Source organism: Symphodus melops (genome assembly GCF_947650265.1).
Source record: "Symphodus melops genome assembly, chromosome: 1".
In the NCBI taxonomy this organism is placed as follows: Eukaryota; Metazoa; Chordata; class Actinopteri; order Labriformes; family Labridae; genus Symphodus; species Symphodus melops.
Genome location: NC_136691.1, coordinates 3182353 through 3208371, shown reverse-complemented (window position 1 = coordinate 3208371; position 26019 = coordinate 3182353).

Below are 26019 nucleotides of genomic sequence, written 5' to 3'. Positions count from 1 at the left end.
GTCATTGTGCAGAGTTTTCAATGTTTAGCATATTTAGCTAGCTCATGTCATGGTGATTAAACTCACTGGCATGAATGTTGAAAACATTATTTAGCATTTAACTTGCTCATGCCACAGAGATGTAACATAGAAAGGAAGCTAGCTGGAGTAAATGTCCAATGAGTATTTCACATGTGGTCGACATTTAGGCTAGCATAGCCATTTAGCAGCAAGCGTAAACGTACAGCTTGCTAAAATGCCTCATGCAAATATAATGTAGCAATTAATTAACAGAAAATTATAGGCTACAACATTTTAATAAAGCTTAAATAACGTAGATGTAACACAGCTGGTTTGTGTAAAAGTCCAACTAGAATTTAGCATTTTATCTGGCTAAGTCGAGTCTATGATCTGTATAAGGCCATATGGTAGAAGTAAACCAGGGAACAAAATAAGGATGTTACATGGAGAAAGAAGGAAGAAGTTAAAATACCTGCCACCAATTCACCAATGGCATGGAAACCTGCGCACCCTGACGATAGTTTTGTCATGCTCTCATGGTTGTTTGTGCGTGTCTCAGTTATAGACTGAAGAAGCGTGTTTTTTAAATCTTGGTGTTTTTGAAATGGGCCTGATAGCCTGATAGCCTGATAGCCTCATTGTAGGTGTTTTAAGTAATTCCCAGTCACTCCCTGCTTGTATATATGCACCTGACAAATAAGCATTTCATCGAGGTAAGTGTCTACTGAAAATTGAGAGTGGATGTAAAGTCGTTATTTAGGTGCAGTGCTGTGACGGCTGGCTGTTGTTTTAGCTCTCTCAGTCTGATTTATGCTTCACGTCTTGATGTCTTCTGCATCATTATGGCCCAAGTAATTCTGCTGTCCATCCATGTGCATTATTTTCATTCCATTTGTCTTGTGATTGGTTGTTCATCTTGTGACATGGTGCTTTCATGCTGTTGCGTCGTGATGAAATGTGTGTCGTTGAACTGATTTACAGCAAATATATATATGCATGGAGGTTTTGCATACAACACACTCAATAAAACGATTTTCCTGTCACTCTTTCATCGCTGAAAAACATGCTGCTTGTCTCACATGAGATCCATTCTTGCTCTTCTTTCCTCTCCACACTGAGCATTCATTCACTCTTAAGCATGAAAAAACATCCCAGCTCATACCACTGTGACAATATGACAGCTACTGTGCTATTCTTCCTATCATAATTACATCTAAACCGCTGAGCCGCTGTTATACTGTTTGCTGCTGCACAAATTGCCACCTTAACTTATAGCCATGTGCTGATGGTTCTCTGCTGCTTATCATTGCTACAAGAAGAGATTGTCTGCCCCAAGCCATCAATTTTTGTGCTTCTAATATGCATAACTGAATAATTATCCGCTGCTGCATATCAGCTGGACTGCTGGATTTAGACTTGTACGTCTCATTTCACTACATAGTACATTTCCCCACCACCGTGGCTGGAGGGGATTTGTGGGACACTCGGCAGCTTGTGCCAAGACCTCAGAGTGGATCCAGCATTACAGCTGGACCAGGAAATGTGCCTGTAAAGTTTATGGAGAAGTTTGAATTGAAATTGATCATCGCTCAGAGTAACACAAGTTACCACTGAACAATAGGTTCAAAACATTGCAGAAATATGATATAAAACCCATTTTTTTTATTATACGTTGTATACATTGTGGCCTTTCCAAGCACATCGGCATTCATGGAGATGTTGTGTTGTTGTTGTCGTGAGGAAAAGCATCCCCTCTTGACGCAACGGGGGCCAAAAGGTGAGGGATTATGAAGCTGCCGATGCAGATTGAATTCCTCTATTATCCAGAGTTCATCATCTTCCCAGGAGAGCTTACACTTTTCTAATCCTCCTGGGCTGTTTTTTTTCCTCTCTCGCTGTTATCTTCCACTCTATCTGCTATGAGCGTCTGTCTGATCCTTGTTGTCTGTGTGTTCTTACTCCTTTTGCTGTGACATCATTTGGCCCGGAGAGAGACTTTATAGAGCCAGATTTGGAGACCTACATCAAAGTGGGCGTGTCTGGGATGTATTAATTGCAGAACTGTTTATTTGACTGGACTTTATCAATGAGTTAAATTCGGATATTTTTACATAATTCTTTTAATGTATTTAACATCAAGAAGTTTAGAAACATTTTTGAATATCATCAGCAGATTACTTTAGCGGCCTGTCATAGCTGCAACGTAATCCCATGTAGGCAAACGCTTGTTCACAAAATAGCGTGTTTTAGCCACTGACTGCCTCTAATTGTTGTTCTATTAAAGAAAAGACAAAATGACAATGTTATGGAAAATTTGACTATATGCGTTGTACGAAGGTATCATCGAATCTGTCATATAAAATGTATCTGAAATGTCTTAGAATACTACATGCACAGCATATTGGGTGTTTTGTTTCCAATCATTTCGTTCCCTTTATTCTGTTTCTCACACTCTGTACATGTGGGACGAGTCACCCAGGCTCTTTCTCACTGGACTCCATCTCCTTCTCGGCCTTGGGAGATGGTAAATAGTCATGTAGTCTCTTTTCTCACACTAGGGGATAGATTGTGTCCTGCCAGGTGGGCAGTGGCTCTATGTGGCGTGATGGGGGAGTGATCTGTGTAGTGTGATGGAAATGTATAAGTTTACATGTTTGCCTTTTCTCTGGGCCTCTTTCTCTCCTCACCGTGTGAGAGAGGGGTCTTCCAACGCTTATCTTGCCTTCGAATAAATGTTCACTGAGACCAGATCGATCTTGGGGTTCCTTTTTGAATAGATCTTCTCACTCTTTATTTTCACTCTTTGGTAATGGGGAAAAATTCCACAACAACAATAAGTTGATATATCACACAAGTCAGGATAATGATTCATTGCCATGTTTTTTTGTTTTTTTTGTCCCAACTCTTCTCAGGGAGTTTAAATATAAATATAAAGAAGTTGATTTGTTCACCATGCTTAGCTGCTAATATTTTACATGTTTATAGTCAGTCACTGTACTCAGTAACCATGTCTGTGAGTGCTTAATCAACCGTTGTTTCCTCGGACTCAATAGCACTGGAAAATAATGTCCGGATATGTCTGTAAATCTGCCTCTGAGTTTTAGGCTGTGTTAATGACTGCACCCTGTTGTCAGCACCACACAGCAACTTTCAGGTGTTTTTGATACTTGGACAGTATTCTGGTAACTTTTCTCTTTAACGAGGCCAACATTTAGTTACACTCTGTTATAAACTCTTCAGGTTCTAATCAACAACAAACCCAACACGGTTAGTGGAAGCATCCTTCGCTCCCAATCACCTGAAAGCACTTTATTGCACAATTTTTCCACAAACTACCGTCGCACCCTCCATTAACAAAGCCAGCTTGGCTTCTTCCCAGCAATCAGTTGAACCCAACCATTAATCCACCTCCCTCCCATTGACGAAGAGAAGCTGTGCTCCTCTCATGGGTGGTTAAGGTCTTTGACATCCTGCCTTTTCCAGGGAAGCCAGACGCCCCCCTCCCCTGAGGTTTGACCAAGGCTCGCCACCTGGGGTTCTCTGGCACTGGAACACGCCTGCAGTGATAATTAATGAGAATTACTGTTACAGAGAGAGGCACTTTGGCAGGGAGGACGAGAGAGGGGGGAGAATTGGCTTTACAGAGAGGATCATTGAGGCGTAATGACCGTGATGGAGAAGATAGAGATGGAGGTGGTGGGTGGAGAGATGAGAAGACTTTAATGTGATGATTTTGCTACTGGCAAGAGACGCACTAGCCTTGGCATTGATGTGTTCATCCCCTACTGTCTGAGTGGCAGGAATGCAGAAGGTTAACTGCTTTATGTCTCACAAAGACTCCTATTTATTTAACATGGTTTGAATGGCAGTGAGACTTATGGTGGGGAACATCAGCATTATTTCCATTGTGGAGGATAAAATGATTTTTTTTTTTCTCGCCACTTAAACTCCATTGCATAAAAACGCTTGCTTGGTCTCGAACACTCTTGACTGGAGACAGGAAGTGCCTGAAGCTCGAAAAAAAAAAAAAGGCCACATAGCCCAAGTCCTTAAGAACGATTGCAAATTGCTTATATTTCAGAGCTAACAGGCTTGAGACAGCAGAGTAAAGTGGACTTTCAGGGGGAAACAGTGCTGGTCAGACTTCCTCCACCAACACATTAATTATAATCCACTTTTAAAAGGGATTTATACTCCAGATAGCAACGCAACAGAGGGGAAATAATGCATTTATTTTCCTGCTTTTTGCATTTAACCAACCAACAAATACCGAACGATTTCATTTAATTTAATGCACTGCCTGCTTTTCTGTGTGTCAGGCCTCATTACAAAAAATAAGCATTTCACACCAGACTGGAATTGTCTTTTTGTGCGTGTGCTCACTTTATAGACATTTTAGAAACTTTATAAATTCTGTGAATGTCCACAACAGCAGCTGTTTATAAGTGTGTCATTTCCAGAGGCAAAAAGGGGAATATAAGCGTCACTCCACTCTTACAGTCTCTCTGAATTAAGTTTCTCCAAAAAGTGAGCTTTTACTGAACCATCCTGACGAGAAATGTGCTCCTCCAAGCTGGCTCTGGATTTGTAGATTCCTGACCCTGGTTACATACAAGATTTTTTAAAAGTCGCCTGAGAAAAAAAAATTGCAAGCCCTTGTCATCATTGAACAACGACCTGATTTCCACATACTCCATCCGCGTCATGGTGTCGTTCTATCGGATGGTTTGCCCCACTTGGATCGGTTTCTCGACATGAGCGCAGTCATGAGCAGCTGCACACATCTCAGGAGAGCTACCAGATCGTGTGGGACTAAAGAGAAAAAAATGTGCAAACAACATGTTACTTGATCTTTCAGTGGATAATGTGTTGTTTGTTTTGACGTTATAAAGAGATGAAAAACGCAATCATATGTCCATATATTGTATTTTATTTTTAAAATGGACCAGACACACAGTGTTAACTTACTAACCACGCTACCTGTAACCAAGCAACAACTTAAAAAAAAATAATAATAATAATGAAGTCATCGTAGATCCTGTAAATCCTGCAGTCCATTCAGTGTCCTTGAATCTGGCTCCAGGAACTTCACATATACACAACAGGCCAACAGAATAAATGAACATGTTGATAACCTGGTACGAAAAGCAAATTGGGTCTGATAAGTCGTCGTTAGGCTGCTGTCGATGAGCCTCCGGAGCCCACTGCTGGAACAGATGGTTGACGTCATGATCGTTTTAAGTTGAACTTCAGACACTGTTATAAATGGCTGCTCTGCATCTCGTCAGACCCCTGATTGTCATTGTTGATGGATGGCGTTAAAGAAAATGCATACAAGTACAGGAAATACCCTTCACTTGTATTTTATGTTGTGGTGGAACTACTCTGACCTAGTTGTGTCCCTTCCACTCTCAGATGAAACCGAACCCAGGAAGGTAAAATAATTGGACCTCCATGATGGTGCTGAAAGAAGAGCCAAAGGTTTCTCCGAGGAGCAAATGCCTACTGAAGTGTCCTCAGTGCTGTTTCTCAGGACTTTGACGTTTCATGTCTTTGTGTTGATTTGTTGTCTGTCAGGATACAGTAGTTGTATTTAGCTTCTTTTCTCTCTCGAGTCTGTGCAGGAGCTGCTGTTTCAGATGCTCCAAGCGACTGCAGTCTTTGTGAGTGGGGTTTTCCTTTTATGTAAGACTCATCCCTGAAAGTAGCAATATCTCCGACCTCAGGTGGTTTGAATTTGTTGCTTTCTTTTTTTTTTTTTTACTTTTTCTTTTTGCTCATACCAAGGCTAAATATACCTGGACTGAGCCAGCAGCTTATCTCATGCGTCCTTCCATCAAAGCTCTCCGGGAATGTGATGGTCAAGTTCAAAACAGCCAATGGCAAACTCAGCCAGGAAAGGAAAAGAACAAGCCGTTGCAGTCTTTTTGTGTTTTTGTCAAGCCTGAAATGAAGCCTTACAGATATTTCTGGTATTTCGTGTGGGCATCTCTTTCATCACAGACGTTATGGATCATCTGTGAGGGTGGGTGGTGACCTTAAGGGTGGTGGTTCAGACCAGTGGAAAGGCCAAAAAGGTCCACGAAGTCCTCTGGCACAATCTGAGGAAGTCTGCTTTCTAGATAGTACAATGTTAAGGGTTATTTAGGACCTGGACAAAACCATTTAACTCCACAGTGTGTTTTAAAGCATTCACGTTTGTTATCTCCAAGATTGTCAAGAGCTCGTGGTCATGTCTGCTAAAGATACGATCACCCAGCCATATAGGCAATAACAACAGACCTGTATTGGATTGCATCAGTGTGTGCTGCCTGCCGAGACAGCCATAAATTGCTCAATGAATCTTACTGCATCAAGTTGTCTGAAAGAGACACGACTGCAGCTGTAGCCACTGATATATATTCAACTTTTTCCTGCAGTGTGTCGAAGTCCATGCCAGTCCATCTACAACCAACGGTTCTGCATTTTTCAAAACCCCAAAAATCAATAATGTTTGCACTTATTGATACTGATATTCAGTCTCATGGGACCTGTTCTGTAATGTTATAATTTATATATAGAGAGAGAGATTAAGAAAAAGTATGTCTCCATCATTCTTATTAATGTAAGCATTTTGAAGCCATGGTGAAAATGCTGACTGCTGTACTTTCTATGAACCTCGATGTAGGTAAAGAGGTTGAGTTGTGTGTGTCGCCACTTTGTTGACCCAAGGCCACAATGTGCGATAAGTTAGCCACGCCCCTAATTATGCAAATGTGGCCACAACTCTGGGCCTGAATGTATGATTTTAAAAAATCCCCACTGTACAGCATTTAACCCACCAAAACATGAGCTCTTAGAACCAAAACTGTTTATTTGTTAGTAAAAGATTTTGATGAATTCAAACAGGGCTTCGTTGGCTTTTTTAGCCAGCCTCAAACGGACTTGTACCTTACTCACACTTCTGCGTTTTCCTATTATCCAGCGAGACAAAGAAACAAGTCATAAATATTATTATGTTTTTGTTCATTTATCATACTTAATATCTTTTTGACTGTATCGAACAACGAAATCGCACATTGCTTATTTTCCTCATGTCACGCTGGCCTGTGGTTGGAGGATTTTTGCCTTCATTTTTACAACACTCATTGAGAAAAAAAAAGAGGCGAGAGGCCATGATTATGACATGAAATCAACGAAGCGAGTAGATTTGGCCTTGATGTTTGCTCCAAAGGTAGCAGAACTCATTAAAGCTTGACTTTAGCTTCTGTTTAAACAACAGCCAGCTTCACACTAATAATGCCTGTTGTGCAGCAGCAGCTTTTGCATTTGCATGGGAGCCACCTTGACACAATGAATTAATGTGAGCGAGCTCAGATAGCGCTGTGGTTTATTAAAACATTCCTTTGCATGTACAACCCACGATGATCCAATTACTCCATCTCCCTCTCCATGTCTGTGTCTTAAAGAACAGAGAACGTTGCATGTGATGCTGAACAAACTCCCCTGATGGACACTAATGAATAGAGCGGGTCATGATGTTGATGTCTGACCTCGGAGGCTGGGGGTGAAAACGTGCTGCTACCTACGCTCCCATAGTAATTGCTTTTTTGGATTAATGAAATTCCCCTCACAGACAGTCCCTCACCTTCAGTGTTGTCCTTGCATGTGTTAAAAAAGTCCAGGCGAAAGTTTCTTCCGTCTGTGAGGAGGAGCGTGTCCCCCCCCCATTGAACGTCATTTGAAATGAATGAACTGAAAAATTAATCTCTCACCTTTTAACTCCTCATGTGTCTTTTTGCAGTCACAAAATCAAAGTGGTACGTTGACATCCATTAACTGTACAATGAAGGCTAAAGTTAAGTTTAGACAGCTCAGCATTTTGACTATTTAAACACCCAGAATAGATCAAGTTAAGAATATATATTTTTTGTGTTTTTTCCAGCCTCCACCTCGGGACTGTGTCACCCCGCCCCCCCCCCCCCCCCCCCCCCCCACAACCACCGCCGTCGCTATATAAATTATGATTGATTGATTGAAATAAGAATGCAAAATTATTCTTTTTGTGCATGTGATAAACAGTTTTTGCAATGTGCAAACGAAAAAGGTTCCTATTTCAAACTGCAGAAAAACCTTTTCTCTATGTCAGCATAAAAGAACAAACAGAGCTCTTAAAAAAAGTAGCTCAACATTACCCACCGTGAAAAATGATGTCATTTATGGTTAATAGTGCAGTGATTTATAAAAGTGTTGACGTATATATATGAAACCTTTTGGGTCCCCTGTAACAGAAACATGACACAGTAAATAACTGGTACTAAGTGCCTCTAGATTTAAGTCCATGTGTCTTCGAATGAATAATGAAGGAATGAATTGCAGGTGTGTGTGTGTGTGTGTGTGTTTGATTAATACCCCTGCCTGTCCCTGTGTGTCTTATAGCAGCTCAGCGCCGTCTTATGGCAGCTCACTGCCTCCTGTCCCGTGGGAACAGAGGGAGGAAAGTCTAACAGAGGCTGACAGTCGTTGTAACCGCATCCTAATTAGATTATTCAACGACTATATTAATTCAGGAGCAAATCACTTTACTGACTTAGCATCAGACTGTCGGGCTGTGTTGTGGAAAGCCAGAGCAGCATAATCGGGCTTTAAGTGCCCTTAGATATTGGAATTGTGTTAGCTGAAGTCAAAGAAGCGGTCTGGGCCAAGTATTGTGTAGGCGGCAGAGGCATGAGGTCGGGCTTGAGGGCTGTTCTGAATCTAAATAAGATACAGACAACATGTCCAATTAACATCTGACTGAACAGCCTTGACTGAAGCACCTCCGTACACTGCTGTGGGGTTGTGTGTGAAGAATCAATGTTTGTAAGGGGACAAAGTTTAAGAGAAAATGTGGATTTAAAAACAAAAAAAAAAAACCCACCTTGTAGAAGTGTTGCGTATTCATCCTGAAAGAGAAGGTTGAATCTGCATTTTAACGCTAAATTATAAAAGAGAGGAGCGCTTTTCATATCATCACTCGTTTGCCTTTATTACACTGAAACCCCAGGACAGTTCTGCAACCAAGCTCAACTGTTACGTCGTCTTTGTTCTTCCACTTCAACGGGCCCACGAAGAGGCGCCACTTGACAACAGGCAAGGTTAGCGACTGCTTTGGGGCCCCCCTAATGGGCTGGGGCCCCAAAGCAGCGGCCTAATATTTGCGTGCTGTGCAGCCACATGTGTTGAAATCACTCTCTGCTGCTTCATAATTCCTCCACAGCCCTCACAGAACAAATCTCAGAAAGCAGCATTTTCGACGAGTTTCAGCCGATTTGTGCCGCAGGGAAGCTGCCGATTTAAATTCCCTTCCGGCTGACGTGACTGCAGCCACAGGAATTGATTTCACTCGACAGTTGGAAGTCCTTGACGATGCAGATCCTTAACTCCACGTCATCCTTTTTATTGACCTATTGGACTTCTCCATTTTTATTCCCTCTCCCTTTCTGCTTATATCCACCCAGATCCTCTTTTAGATCGACTCTGGTGTCCGGGGAGTCGGACCGCGCTTCATTTCGAATGCAGGAACTGCTTCTTTCACCTTGATGTTCCAACAACTCCTTCTCTCAAGGTTGCCGCGAGGGTGATACAATCAGCCGGTGTTTGCTGTGGAGAAACATCCACACTTTGAGCCTTTGTAGATGAAGTCTTTAAAGGGAACCCTCAATGGGGTTTGGTGGGGAATTAGTGCGAGCTGGTGTGGGTTAGTGTACGTCAGTCTGTGTGTGAGAGAGAGTTTGGGGTATTAGCGTGTAGGACATTTTGAATTCTTCAGATTAACCTTCTCAAGACTGAATTGAGAAAGACAGCAAGAGGAACATGAAGAGGACAAACAGAGGGGTAAAATGAGAGAGGCCTCGGAGAGGAAGGTGAAGATGAAGATGGAAGAAAGGGCGGAAATTAGAGAGGAGTAAGGAACAAAAAAAAAAACGATTAAGTGATTAAAGAAATGTGAGAAAAAGTTTGTCCCTGCAGGAGTTCATCGATTGGTCAGAAGACATTTCATCCACTTTACTTTTTGCAACTTTACTTTTCCTCCTCTTTTGTTTATACTCATCTATGAAATTTAAAAAAAAACAAAATGGACGCCTGTGCTTTAAATTCTGCTGCTGGTCTGCTCATCAATATTTCCACTTCAAGTGAAACTCCTTTAATGCAGTGTAAACAACCACTGTGTATTGCAAAGGCTGCAAATGTTCCGACGTTGGCTGAAGTGCTTTTTGTTTATCCTTTTTTGATTACTCTTATAGAACCAGCTTTATATTTCAGCAAAGTTTCAGCTAAATGCCTCTGACTCCTTACGCAGCACGCTTAGCCCAAGGTCATTCTTAAAAACCTGGCGGGGAGTCAGCTGAGACCTGATTTATACACTTCACACAAACCTGTGAAATCCCCAGCTCCCCCTGTTCCAGCAGGGTCGTGTCTCTCTGGACTCTAATCATTTCATTTTTGACTTTGCCAGCACCAGATTGAAATGCTGAGCTTATGAAAAGCTTGAAGAAAGCAGTTACTCTACGTGTGATTGGTCAGGACTTGCTAATGACGCCTGGATCATTCTGCCTCTGAAACAAGAACGCTAAGTGCACTGCACGATTATATACAGTCTGATCTTTGGGCACGGCCTGAGTGTACGTGTTTTACACTCCCCCATCTTTACTACGTTTAATTCCAGCGCTCCGATCCCACAGTAAGAGGACGACGACTGTGCAGCATTTTTGTTTTGTGCATGTTTTTTGTGTGAGATAGGACAGCTCAAGAGAGAAAGGAAACGGGATGACATCCAGCAAAAAGGGCTCAGTTGGTCGATTTGGTGGTCTCACAGTTGGAATTCTGGGGGGTTCGATCCCCAGCTCCTGCAGCAACATGATCGCCGTGTCCTTGAGCAAAGACACTTAACCCATAATTGTTCCTGCTGCTAAATGTGTACGCACCAGTTTCAGATTACATCATTTACATATTAAGCAATACTACAGACCATTCAGGTCGTCTGGTACAGGTCTGCTCCTCTGTCCCCAGAGACAGAACCAGACATGGAGAAGCAGCCTTCAGCTTCTATGCTCCGTATATCTGGAACAAACTCCCAGAAACCTTTCAGCTCTTTTAAATCCAGGTTAAAGACTCACCTGTTTACTGCTGCCTTTAACGAAAATATTTTAATAAAGGTTTTAATCTTTTACTCTGCACTGTAACTTTTAAATCCTTTTTATATGCTTCCGTAAATTAATTTTATTTGAATTATTTTTACTTGAACAAATTTTAAGTTTTAATAATTTCAGTTAGTTTTTAACTTTTTTTTTTATTATTATTTTTTGTGTATGTACGTTTTCTTTCTTCTGTCATGATGCTTTTGATGTCTTGTGTAAAGCACTTTGAATTGCCTTGTTGTTGAAATGTGCTAAACAAAGAACTGTTGGGCCGTGGGCCCATCAGAGAAGAAACCTTCATAGAGACAAATAAGGTGAACAAACACATCTGGAATGACCGACACAAACATAACAATGGACATCATGTTCCTCACACCTTCACTCCGCCTGGGACGCTCTGTTCGTCCTGCAGAGTTTTTGGGATTAGTTACTTCTGATGGTCACATTACATATAAACCTCAGGCATCATTATGTGGATGTGTTACACGCAGTGTGAAAGACTCGAGTCGACAGAAGACCTGAAAAGCGCTCTACAATCTCAAGTCCATTTATTTACCGTTCTTTATTCGTTCATCTGCTTGACATAGTTTGAAAAATTAAATAAAATAATAATTATTCAGAAGTAAAGTTTTGACACTTGAAGTGAAACATTGAGCTTCAAACACACAGTATGTAACTTCTGCCGCCATGGGAATCTCAATCAAAACAATAAGAAAAGATGTTGTTGATAACGGAGAATCATGGGAGTGATTCTCTCTGCAACTCCACTTCTTAAGTCCGGACACTGGATGCAAACAAACTTGTTGTAGTTTTAGTCACGAACAAACAAATGTGATGAATCATCAGGTAATCCATCTGACACATATCTGGGATTTGTTGGGTGAAAACACCACATCAGGCAATAAGCGTTTTGAGCTAAATTGTGAGACTAAACTTGTGAAAATAGAGCTCCCCAGGATCAGCACCTTAATGAATTAGGTTTGAGGTTTAATAGCCCACCTGCTCCAGTCTGGATAGTGGCTGTCCTGGGGTTTTTTAAAGATTGCATTAAAATGTAAAAGAGGGCTGTAAATGCCCAGTCAGCTCTCATTGTAGCCGAGGTGTTTTGTGTGGTGGCCCACAGTGGTCCATTAGCTTTAAGCAATCCAAAGAAATATAAGCATTCAGTGCTCAGATACAAATTCAGCTTATTTTACCAATGGGATGTTCACAGTCTGTTGGTTTCCATTCCTCTCTCACACTAAAGTGCTGAGATCTATGAAGCTTTGATATGGCTGTGTATTATACATGAGAGAGGTTCCCAAAGTGGGGGACGGGAGCCCCTGGGTGGTTTTGAGACACTGAGAGGGGAGTTCGAAAAATCCATTTAATAACCTAATAAAATGTTTTGATGATTAAATATATTTTTTGTGAAAATACACACAAAAATTTAAAATACAGCTGTAGTCGTTAAGTATGATGTTTGCACGACGACAACAATGTGGGTGTGTCTGTCGCACACACATCAGCTGTGTGTGTTTATTAAAGTTTGTATGTTCAGAATAACGTGTTATTAACGTTTGTTGTTCTTTGTAAAATGTCCTTGATAAATTGGAGTTGAGCACAATCAGTCGATCATTTCAAATCAATCGCGTGCTTTGTCAGCCAAACACCGCAAAATGTCAGACTGAACCATAAAACAGAAGAGCACTTGGAGGACACACAAAGTCTGTTGAATCAGAAGGAAGGTGAGTGAATCCAGAATCCAAATCCAGTGTGCATGTCAGCAGATGAAACCGCACGCCGTGATCCTGAGCCACCCTGGATCCCTTCACAGCGACACTCCTCGTCTAGAGCAGCTGCTAATGCCAGGACTCCTTTACATTGCCTTCTTGTCGATGTTTCCTTGAATAAAAGCAAATGTTAAGCGGAGCTAAAACACACCTAAGAGACGTTACTGAGGGAAGCAGCTTTCGTAACCTAGCAACGATGAACACGAGAGAGAGAGAGAGAGAGAGAGAGAAGCGCTCTGAAATGGAGCAGTAAACAAGACCCTAATCGTTAATCAAGTTTATTGCGGTCTACTGAACAAAAAAAAATTCTCCCCCAAAACCGCCACGAATAACCTGTAAGAAAGGGGCTCTTACAGCGCAGAGACAGGAAGGGTTCATGGGGTCGTCGTGTCCTGACTTAAGCGGCTTCGAGCGGCATAAAGAGTCCAATCTGAAAGAGCATATTGAAAGAAGGCAGAACAAGGAAAGAGTTCAGATGTTATCACAGAGGAGCCAAGGAGGAGCAAAGAGGGCCTGACATCCTGCAGCAGTACAGCTGTTTTATATGGATAAGACCATCCCTGTGCAATCCAAGAGTAGACACCTACACACACACACACACACACACACACACACACACACACACTGATCCATGCATTCACCTTGAGAGGCAGGGTCAGCTCTTATCTGAAGCTGTGATCAGCTGATGTACAGCACCTGGATACTGTGGCTCCTCACAGCCACCCTGATCTATGAGGCAATTATGGTAAAAACGTCTGTCTAAGCATTCCTGGGGTTGAAAGGACTGACCGGGATATTAAACAGATTACATTATATACAAAGTGAAATGTTTTGGCAGCGGACCAAAAGAAGGGCCTTTTGTGTTGGCGAGCAGGAGTTCTCTTACACACATGCACACACACACACACACAAATAATGTCAAACTTGGCCAATGACCAAGCTCCAGATATGTGCGTGCTTGTGCAGCTTTGAACATGTACGTGATGTGACTGTGTGTGTGTGTGTGTGTGTGTGTGTGTGCTTGAGTGCTGAAGCCTTATACACGCTGATAGATTGCAGAGTGTTCGCAGTCGTTTCAGTGTGCAGGGAGCTTGGCAGAGAAGGCAACTTATCCCAACTCAATAATCACTTGATTCACTCTTACACAGGAGCCAATCAAGTCAGGGCCACACCAGATGAAGCAAATCAAAAGCAGGCCAGTCCAGGAGGGGAATAAATCAAAGGGATGAAAACTGAGCATTAACACACAAACCCAGAGCGCAGTTATAAAAACTTTACATGCAAATCAGCTCCAACATTCATTGTGCTGATTTAATAAAACAGTTTCCTTCTCCAAACAATGACACATAAAACATGACCAAAATCAGCCTCCTGCAGTGCACTCCATTACACAGTGAATGAATGGATAGATGGAGGGATGTTTGTATGAATGGATTGATCCTAAACTCCAGTGGCACGTTTAAGGGGCAACATTTAGAAATATTGGAAAATAAACAGCAACCTATATGGTCAGTGGGGAGGGGGTGGAAACTAAATAGTTGCTAAAGGATATTGTGGCAAAAAAATTATAATAATATTGTTTGGGAAAAACTGTGAAGTTGTTGGGTGGGAGGAATGGGAAACAATTGAAAAAATGGGAAGTTGTGGCAAAAAAAAAAGTGGAAAGTTGAAGAGAAAAAACTGAGCTGCAGGATAAAAAACAGGGAAATTATAGAACAATGACCTGGGAGTTTTGGTGGATTCAATTCTGAAGGTTTTATTGAGGGAAAAAAAAGGGAAGAAATTCATGGTGCTAAAGCAGATAATTGTGAATCCATTTTGGGGGGAAAACAGTCTTTAACTTTACTTTGAGACAAATGTAGAGACTGAGACAGGAGGAAAAGAGCTTGATTCACTCCAATGATTGATTGAAGAGATCTCAACAGTCCTCTTCTGTCACAATGCTGCATTCAGGGCCACTTATATGAGCCTCTTAAAGTCATCAGTTTCTCGGACATTAATACTTTTTGTTCTTCTATCAAGCCCTGTTTTAAAATAAAGACGTTTCATGCGCCAAGTAAAGAGGGGAGTAATAGTGTTTAACAAAACCAGAGTCTCTCCTCAAGCCAAAGAATTGAATTCCATTTCTGAAAATGATGATACTAGCTTGGCAGGGTTTTAAGAGAATAACAGCAGCAGCTTTGTAAGCAAAAATAATACATTAGTGTTTTTTAAATCCATTGATTTTGTCAAGAGGCATTTAGACGGAGTAAGGCAGCAGGGGCAATAAGAGCCATTAGAGCTCCTGAACTAACTGGATTAACAACCAATAAAGACAAACCAGACTGAAGAGAAAGCAAACCAAGCCAGGCCATACAAAACCAAATTCAATTTCCCCAGAATAAATTGAAAAGGCGGACAACCCGAGTGGGTCATGAGGTCTGCACAGCTAACATTTCCAACCATGCATGAAGCATGAAGCAGCCATAAGCTATGACGGCTGTTGGTGTTTTTAAAAGATTGGTCTCCGTCTTCCCCGCCAAGCACTTAAGGCTTATTTCTAGGAATGAGACCAAATGAATCAATTTTCCAATGTGAGAGCTTTAATGAACAGAATGTACCGTGAAATGTAATATTAGTCTTTTATGACCATAGCTCAAGTGATCCTGGAGGTTTAAGAAAGACTTTGGAGTTAAGATCAGGATATTGATGTATTGGCCATGATTAAGCTGGTCAAATCAAGCTGACGTCACCACTGTGATGTCAACTGTTTGATGTGGTTTAGAAGCCTTGACTTGGGGTTTTTTTTGTGCCACCCTGGAATCAAAAGGGACCCTAGTTGGATGCACGTCAAGCTGAACCCAAACAGGAAGTTAGACACAAAATGCACAAAGCTTCTGGTCACTTTCAAAATAAAACACAGTATACAGACTCCTGATTGTATTTTCAATCACTTTACCAACACAACGTCAAAACCCGCCCTGAATGAACAGAAACACATCCTCAGGAAGAGAAAGTAACGTGTTCTTTTTGCATGTTTTTCTCATGTTATTCCCGTGTCATCTTGTCGTTCTCCTGAGATTTGTGTACAGCTACTCATGCTCCTGTCCTGCCGGGCCAAATTGTGGCTCTGAGGGAGCACAACTCACACATACTTTTTGGAAATAGGAAGTAACACTGGTATACATCGCTGAACATGTTGCAGGTTTTTTGTCTTCACAGTTTGAATTTAATCTCCTACTTTCACAGTGTGAAGAATACAGTCACCCTAAAAGCTGGCACGTTCGCTGGTAGGAAACAGGGAGGAGAACCCATGTGCAGAATAACAACATTTATTAACAAAAGATAAAACAAAAACTTAAGAGGTGAAAACAGAATCCAAAAACCGAAGAACAGAGAACATCCAAATCCAAAATTGAGGGCACACGCACGAGAGATACACGACAGCAACCAAAGACACAAGACAATGAACCGACAGAGGAAACACACAGAGACTAAATAGACATGGGGTAATCAGACACAGGTGAGACTAATCAGACAGGTGAGGAACATCAGGGTCATCACAAAGGTGGGAAACAAGGAACAAAGAACACAAGACCAGAACAACTGAGGACATGTACAAAGTCAAACCTGACAATGAAAAGACCAGAACTAAAACCAGATATTACAAAATAAAACAGGAAACACTTAAAACAAGACGAGGAAACATTAAACACCAAACTATGAACCTGAAAACACAAGAAACAGGAAACAAACCTACAGATAACATAGAAGGACACAAGGAAACACACTAAGGACTAAAGTAAACCACACTAGGAATCATACATACACAGAACATGAGGGAAAGAATGAAAACTAAAACAAGATTAAATAAGAAAACCAAACCATGACAAAAGACCTTTTTCCGCCCCGTCTTCCATCCGTCTTCCTCTCCTGTAGCTTTGCTTCTTTCACACATAAAGAAAGTTAAATGAGGACATTTGACTCATTGTTTTTTGGACACCAACAAAAAATTAAACTATAATAAATCTTATTGTTCACTTCCCTTTAAAACGTTTCTTTTACTGTCCTATTCTGTTTAAAGTCTACAACCACCACACATTTAAAATGCTCAGTGTTGTTCAGGTCTTGGCTTTCTGAGGACATATTAATATTTGAGCTCATGATGTTTAAGTTATAGGAGAAGGCTGTGTTTTACTGGATGATGGATAAGGCATTCAGGCCCTTTTTTTTCCCACCCTTAAATGCACAGAATGTCCTTGTAGCTCTGCTTGCATTTCGTTTTGCACAGGTAGAGTTTCCTCGGGCCATTACCTCACTCTCATAGCTGTTTAAAGTAATCAAAGTATGATACATGTTCCCAAACTGGCAGGGTAACCGAGGTGCCACGAATTGGACCGCTTTTCAAAATGAAATCATTCACAGCCGCTGCGTGCCACTGTGACGATTTCCTGCAGAGTGAAATCGCGCCAACATGAGGAAAAAAAAAAACTGGCAAATGAACAGTTTCATCTCCATTAATTTCACATGAAGAAGGGAGCAGTTGGCTGCACAGTGCATTCTGGGGCAGGGAAGTTAAAGTTCACAGCTTGCAGATGATGTGCAGAAGATGGGCAACCACAAAAAAAAAAAAAAAACTTATTTCACTCATTCGGATGAGCACCATGCCAACCATCAAAGAGCCGTTCCAATTTCAATTCAAGAAGATCCTGTGACGCTTCCTCAAGTTTTCACCCATTACATCAAGAGCACGGAGGATTCAAAGTTATCCAAGCGTGACTGTTGAAAACAAATTGGTTAAACTGGTATCACGATTGCAGGGACTAAATTGCTGTTCCAAGAAGACGGCTTCATTTTTCTTGTCATTTCACTTTCCAATTGGCTATCGTTTGGTTTCACATGGCGATCCACAGAGGCTCGGCTTTCCCTGGCGTTACCTCACACATCAGGATGTATCTGATTGTAAATATTGCACATTTAGTATCTCCAATTTAAAATCGGTTTGGCCATAACGGTTTTTTTCTGAGTAGAGTAGGAGAAGTAAAATTGCACCTTAAATAGAGACTCACCTTTTCAGCTTTAGAGCTCCGATTGTGTGCGTCATGGTTATCACAAATATATATATATGTCATTTATTGTACAGTATTTTAACATTTGAATTATGCACTTTAGGTTGCCCATTCACGATTGGCCGGGAACTACAGCTGCTCCTTCTGTTGTAAAATTATCCACGATATACTGAACGAATAAACCATCAGTCATTGATGCTAGGTTACAATGCTGTGTGTTTTACACGGCACAGCGTACATTAGAGGTGGGATTTACGGCTCCTTGAAGGGAGCTGAATCTTGTTGATCCGTTCCTTTAACGTCAGACTGGCTCATTTTTAATATGTATGTTTAAGAAGCCAGCGAAGGGATTACTTCATTTTAGCTGGGGAATAATCACTGGGAGGAATGACAGGGTCAGATATAGCTCAGAATTATTCACATTTAAAGATCCCACCAATAGACTACATATTGATGGGACATGTTGAAGTTTGAATTATTCAGAAATATAGAGTGCATCTAAACCATCTAAACAAAAAAAAAAAGAACGGCTCGCAACTGTGACTCCGCTCCCGTTGTTGCAGGATGAATTTAAGGTCTTATCTTTTATTTTGGCTCTTTTGTTTTCATTTAGATTTATTTTATGTACAAGCCGCGAATGAGAAAAATAAAGCCAACATGTTGAACGACAACACTACTTTATCTTCTCTAACTGAAGTCTGCTAATAGATATCTACATTCATTAAGCGGCTTTTGTTGTGGACAATAGTTTGTGAGAAAAATGCACAATGAAATGTAAAACTGTTAACACAGACTATGAGGCGAAGTAAGGCTGCAGAGATGAATGAGAAGTGTCTCTTGGTTTGTCATTGAAGCCAACCCTCTTCGTAGCCCAGTTCTCGTTTGATTCATTGTACATCTGCAGAAACTGTTGGTCCATAAAATTACATCCAGCGCTGTGCTTAAATCATGTCATGCCAGGGAAATGCACCTGTGATAAAATTTGACTTTTGAAAGTGAGAATTTGTGAAGATGAGTTTCTGCTCCGCTGAGCTCCAGGATCTCCATCTCGTCCAAGCAGCATCCAACACAAGCGCTTCGACCACGCTTTTAATCGACAGCATCTTGATCAATCTGAAAACGTCTGGCTCCTCCACACAAGATGGGATGTCCGATTAACACGAATCATTACAAAGTAGCACAGTAGACGGAGACGCTCATCCTCTCCCTCTCTTACTCAGAGCCGCCTGAATCTCTCATCCTGAAAACTCCTTGATTAATAAGCGCCTTCAGCACTTCTCTGAAGCAGACTATTCAGCTCCTTCACGGCTATAACTGTTGATTAGATTCCAGAAAGAAAACGTGCCACATTTCAGAATGTTCTCCGTTTTTGGGATAATTTTAGCTTTTTTCGTTTCCTGGCTTCGGCCTATTATAATAATAACGCATGAATGCATGCATGGTTTTAAATGGCAATGTATTCAGAAGACATGACCAGGGGATTATGATAATGAATAAAGATCTCTGCGCCTGTCTCAAAGGGCATTCGTGAGGAGGCAAGGATGGAGGGGAGAGGAGAGAGAGAGAGAGGAGGAGGAACAGGGGAAATATTAGAGACTCCACAGGCGCTGAAACCGATGATGCTGAAAGAATGAATCGTGGTTCAATGGATGAAGACAAGAGGTCAATAGTCCTGGGAGTCCTCTCCTTATTGTTTCTTACATGATGGATACGATGTAAGATGTTTGACCGTTTAGCGCATCAGTAGTGATCAATACATGGTGAAAAAGTCTTTATCATTGGATTTACCTCGATAAGAATTTACACCAAATTTCTCTGATCAGTCAGGTCTTCACATTTTTTACTGATAGCTGATTGCAAAAAATCCCTTCTGTGACACTTTTAGCAACAGTGTCCTGCACATTATAATTAGACATAAGACACATCTGAACAATTTGTCTTTCTGTTAAGAATAACTGGTTCTTGCTATCCAACTCTTTCGCTTTGATTTGAGCTCCTAAAGGTTGAAAATGAAAAAAAAAAAAAAGTTGTCCACTGGAAGTCCCAGATTGTCCGCAAAATGTCATCAACACTCTTTTTTAGTCAGCTCTCCCACCAATCAATCAAGTCAGCATCTTTATGTTCTTAAAAAAAACACAGAAACAGAAGTGGACAAAAAGTCCATCCAGCATTTATAATAATAATAATAATAATAATAATACATTTTATTCATGTGCTTTTCAAAAACTCAAAGACGCTTTACATGTTAAAAACAAAATACAAGTATACAGGATAATTCAAACAAGGAAAACAGACAAACAGTTAAAAGAGCAAAAATACATACATTGTGAAGTTTATCTAAGTGATGCGTGATGCAGAGATTAGTGAGGTGACAGGTTGAAGGCAGTGTGGAACAGGTGTGTTTTTAATTTGGTCTTGAAGGTGGTAGGGTCGACATTTGTTGAAGGAGGTAACAAAGCGTTGTTGGCGCCTCACAAAATACACAAAGTAATGGTGCATTTAATATTCAGTCGCACACTAATAAGTAGTCCTTTCTATAAGAACAATTACCACATAAAGAGCAAGCAGCGATGTGAAAGGAAGAGCGCCACAGAGAGTGGAGGAGAATTACCTTCCTCTGCCGGTGTTTACCTTTCTCCACAGGGAATCTCTTTATTTAACTTGTCAATTTTATGGAAACGGCGCAATTACGCTATCAAATGAGCCATCGCGGGGACGATTAAACTCCCAGCTCACGTCTGGAATTGCTTATAGCCATCTGCACTCGCATGCGGCGGAGGAGTTCAGACGTGCACATATGTGTCTTCTGCTGCACAAATCAGATTTCACATGCATGTATAAAACATTCGCTCATGTATGACGCCCAGATGTTGCTCGGTGCATACCTATATGGGAGCGCTTGTGCACGTCGTGTTTGCTCCTTGGCAGTAAATAATTCATCAGAGGAAAGGCAACGCTGCTCGGCTTTGAAGAAACATCCTCTCCCCTCTTCTTCTGCAACGTGACGGTATTTACATGTTTAACACGGCAACACGGGTCGCAGCTTTGCTCGACAAAACAACATGACACACGAGGAAGAGGCTCAAAGTGTCGGTTCTAATGAGAGATGACAAACACCAGACTCCCACTGGAAACCTGTGTAAAAATCGGATTCCTTCCCATTCCCCACCAGGCACACAGGGCTTCAAAAGACACGTTTCTTCCCTGATTTGATTTGAAGACGATGCAATAAGAAAAACAGCAGAAAAAGTTAAAGACGTGGACGTGGAGTGGCCTGAGAGTCACATGTTGCTGTTTATTTATTATATCTGAGTGATGCACATCAATGAGAAACACAAGCCCAGGTTGCAACATCCACAATTATTGAAATCATAATATACGGCTTACAGCATTTGTCAGTGTGCCCGTTGTTGATGTACAATCTGTCTTTGTCCCCAGGCTGACTGTCGGAGCAGGCAAATGGGTTTTGATCCTGATGAATAGAAAAAAAGCTAATTGTTAGCATGGAAGCAGAATGGATGGTGTCATGATTATCCAGCACGTTTAGTTATTTCTCGCACATATGCGAGTGTAAGTGCCCTGACGTGAAAACATCTGGTGGTTTGATGTTTCGCCAGGAAATCGTCATTCTCGGTGGAAATCTGGGCCGATAATAAGCAACATATCCCAAACAGAAGTGTCTGAAACGAGCGGAAAAAGAGTCTTCTGTAACGCACAAAACACCTGCTGCAAGGACAAAGAAGTGCGGGACGAAGACGTCTGTTAGCAATTGGAGTGAACAGGCCGGGTTAAGTGCAGTAAACCGGCTTCTGAACTGAGTTGATCATTTTCAAGTGAAGAGCAGCCAACTGTGCTGCGTTCAAGCCTCAGACTGTGTGAAAGAAATGGACAATGCCGCTGTGTTGTGACCTGATGAATCTTTTAGCTGTGGCCATGTTTTTTCTTTGTCTTAGTATTTTGGCCACTTTGCTTTGATTTGATAGAACAGCTGAAAAGAGACAGAACAAAATGTTGGGAGGACAGATTTGTGGGAGACAATGAAGCTAAAGGTTGATTGGATTTAAATCATGGCCGCTGTATGAAGACCATAGAGTCTGTACGTGAGGTGAGCTACTTAACTTAGTGGCTTTATGGCGCCGCTGCCATTTTCTTTTAAATCCAGAAGTGAGACCCATCAGAGCCAGTCATAGTACTGTAGGCACTATGACTGGGACGGGGGTGTTGTGCTCTTCCTGCCCCCGTGGCTCTGCTTAGCGGTGTTGACGTGAAAGAAGACATCACTCAACATTTTTGACGTTATTGTTCGAAAGCTTAAATATGCTTCGGAGGTGGAAAACCCCCCCCCCCAAAACTGATCCATCAATCAGTCGCCCTCATTTCCCCTCCTTGGATAACTCAATGTCACGAACACACACACACACACACACGAACACTCAGCCTCTTGGTCTTCCCGCGGTCACTGCTCCTGCTGTGCCTCTCAGGCAGCTTTTATTTGGGCATGCTGGGTAACCGCTGGGGGATTGGGAGTGAGAGAGGATCACCTTTTTATCCACCGTCTCTCCAAAACACCTTTCACTTTCTATTTTCTGGATGAGCAGCCGGCTCTGTTTTTACCTCACAGAATAAGCAACGTCTCTCGGGGAGTCGCCTCCAAGACGTCAGCCGACTGCGACCTCCACAACTCTGTCTCTGCCTCCCTCTGCCACATGTAGAAGGCTGTTTATAATACTGTATGTATGCATGTGTAGGTGACGACTTTAATTTGGTGTGAACGCGGTTTATGTGTTTAATATGTACGCCTTTTTCCAACCCTGCTACCTCTTCGTCTCTCGTATTATTACTGCGCTCAAATCTACTCCTGCTGTTAAACTTTTACACAGGGATGCTCCTTGGCCGTCCAAACAAGCACAATTTGTCTTGTTAAATTTCAATTCTGGGATTTCACACACCAGTCTATTCTGCACTCTTCCCCCCTCCTCGCTGAAAAGGCCAAAGAACGTTACCCAGATATTCATTTTTCAGTTGAATAATCAGTGGCATGCGCATTCAGGCCTTGCTATCGAAAAATAGCTGCGGCAATAAAAGGCACAATATCTCTTGCTAGCACACGGAGGCGTAAATACCCAGATGTTCTCCTGCATTCACTGACACAACAAAATAACAATTCTATTTCCAGGCAGTTGTCTCCTGTTTCTGTGATTTCAAATGAGTTACTGTTTGCACAGCTGCTGGTTTTCGATTATACTGAATATTTTTTTCTGTAAAGCACAAGCCGTCAAAGTGGAAGAATAGCTGTGAGGAGCAGAAGCAATCTCTTTGTTTTGTGTCCTACATGATACTGTGCTGGAGTCAGTGTCTGGGTATTTAACCTGCTTCCTGTTGTGTCGGCTCCCAATGCTGCAAGTCGATGTGAAGTTAGGGAGCAGGATGATACAGTGCGAGAATTAAACCTCGAGGTGGACAGCCAGTCCTCATAAACAATGTCACAGCGCTTGTCAATCAGATTTATTTGTCTGTTCCTGCTAACACGAGGGCTCGAGATCACAGCTGACGTCGAGCAACATTTATTCCTGGAATAGTTTATTGTAATATCAGCAAAGGCATCCTCGTTAAAATGATCAGTTTGAATAAGGATGGATAGGGTTATTGAGTCCTTGTATAGCAGATGATCTGGGGTTTACTTGAAAAGGGAGTCAAACGTTATAGGAACCACAGTTGAGCCACTGGACACTTGATAGAGTTTGACATACAGACAGGAAAGGAACCAAATTCGAACCTGAGCCGCCCACTTGGAGGACGATAGCCTCAGTACATGGGGCGTGCACTAACCACTAGGCCACCGGCGCCCATCCCAAAGTGAGCTTAATGATCCACCGCATTTTCATATAAGTTCTGCTTTTAAACGGCAACAATCCCCGTCAACATGGATCCACAAAAACAACTGTAGTGTAGCTGCCAGGCCAGTAGTTGGCGGTGTGACTTTTAAATGAAACAACACACACGTGCACATACTTTCCCTTCTACAGAGCGGTGTGAACAACGACAAATGGGGAAAGGCATATCGCCTTTTTGCAGGAGGCGCCCGTGTACAGGTGGATTCAGTATTTGGCACGAGAAATGATGGGACAGTAAATCTACACTTTTCTTTTCAATTCAATAGAAACAGAACCCGGGAGTAACTGCAGACACAGTGTTATTTCCAAACTTTGAAGAGTTATTTCAATGTATTTGGATGTTAAAGTCCTGCCTGTTGACATGGAGGAGGCGGAGCTTATGAACTAAACTGGAGCCAGTCAGTAGGGGGAGCTCCAAACGATTCGGAGACTGTGCAAGCTGAAAACTGCAAACAAATTAAATAATCACACGATGGACCATGATAAGTTTCATTAGCAATAGAAGAGAAACACATTGGACATTTTCTCTTATTAAAGACAGATTCAGAAGCCTATCGCACAAAATCCAGCCTTTAATCTGCTCATCTTTTACCTTCAATATGAATCAATTAAGAAAGTAGCTGCTGGTTTATTTTTCGTCCCTTGTTCTGCAAAATGTGCCTATCTTTGCTCAGGGTCTCTGCAATATACTGTTTTTCTTTTTTCTTTTGTCCTCGATTTTAAGTGTGTGTGTGAGAGTGTGCATGTTGGTGTGTGTGTGCATGTTGGTGTGTAAGCTTGTCCTTTTAAATGAAGGTCTAGCCTATTCTTGTTTGTGGTTTTAATGTTAAATTAAAACCATAAACCATAAAAATTATTTCTGCATTTTAAGGGATTGTACTGCAAATTTCGTTGTACTGGTACAATGACAATAAAGACAATAAACAATTCTTGTCACCATGAAGCTGAACTGAGTTCTAACACAAACAAAAACCTTTCATCCGTTTTTTTCTTTAATTTAAAGAAGCAGTATATGAGATACTTTTGTGTTTGAGTCGTTTAACTTGATTTCCTGCCAGGGAAGCTGAGTCACAAAGGTTCTGAATGGCCCCGTGGCCTCGGCTGATAACACTCAATTTTACATAAAATATCCCCCGGATAATAATGGCTGTCGTGTTTCTGTCTCTCTTCTTCCCCACCTGTCGTTTTTCTCTCTCTGTTGCCCCGTCGTCTCCTTCTCATCATCACAGATCATCCTGTCTGCCTTTGTCCTCTCATGCCGTACAGCTGTACACCTGGGACTCACTACAGCAGCCTCCATTCATCATCGCCTCACCTCACTTCATCATTTCTTCTCCGTCACACACACACACACACACACACAGCTTTCTAATTCATACACTCACACGTGGAGTTGCTAAAGCAGGGTCGATAAGACTGAATTCTGTGTTTTGTGTTCAGCTCAAACTGTCCCAAATAATGATGGGAAATGAGACACCCACATGTTTGAAACACTCATTCAGTCCGCCCTTTTGTTGGAGGACAATTACTTCCATCATAAAACATCTGGTGTACTACCATTTTCTCCTGTGGAGCTAAACCTAACATTTTGTTTTTTAAAGTTATTTAATGTGCAAAACAGAAAGCAGTGTTATCCATTAAAATGACCCAGAGATTATCTTTAAAATGACCGAGGCTGCTCGCACCAGCAGGGCAGTAAAGTAGCCCGTACGCTCACTAATGGTGGGTGTGTTACAGCTCGGAAACAGATTTAACCAACATCGGGACAATCACAACCAGAACAAGCTTAAAACATTGGATACAAGTCGCCACAAAGCCCACCTTTTTTTTTTCTCATGTCCTGGTTGTCTAAACACTTCTCAAAGGTCAGAGCTCAGATCAGCTCAGCGTGGTGTTTCCAAAATCCAAAACCTGCCTAAAAAGAAATCAGTCTATGACGCAGCACTTGTGATGAAAGGTCAGAGGTCGACAGTGCAGCTGAGATGACTTTGTGAGTTAATCAATTTGACAGATAGAGATGTGTGAGGATCAAAGTTTACATCCACTCCCCGTGTTCTCCTGGTTGGGACTCTGACAGGATGCAGCGTCACAGGAGTTTGGCATTAGCGTCGGTGCACTGTGCTTAAATACATTTAAACTTCTGTAG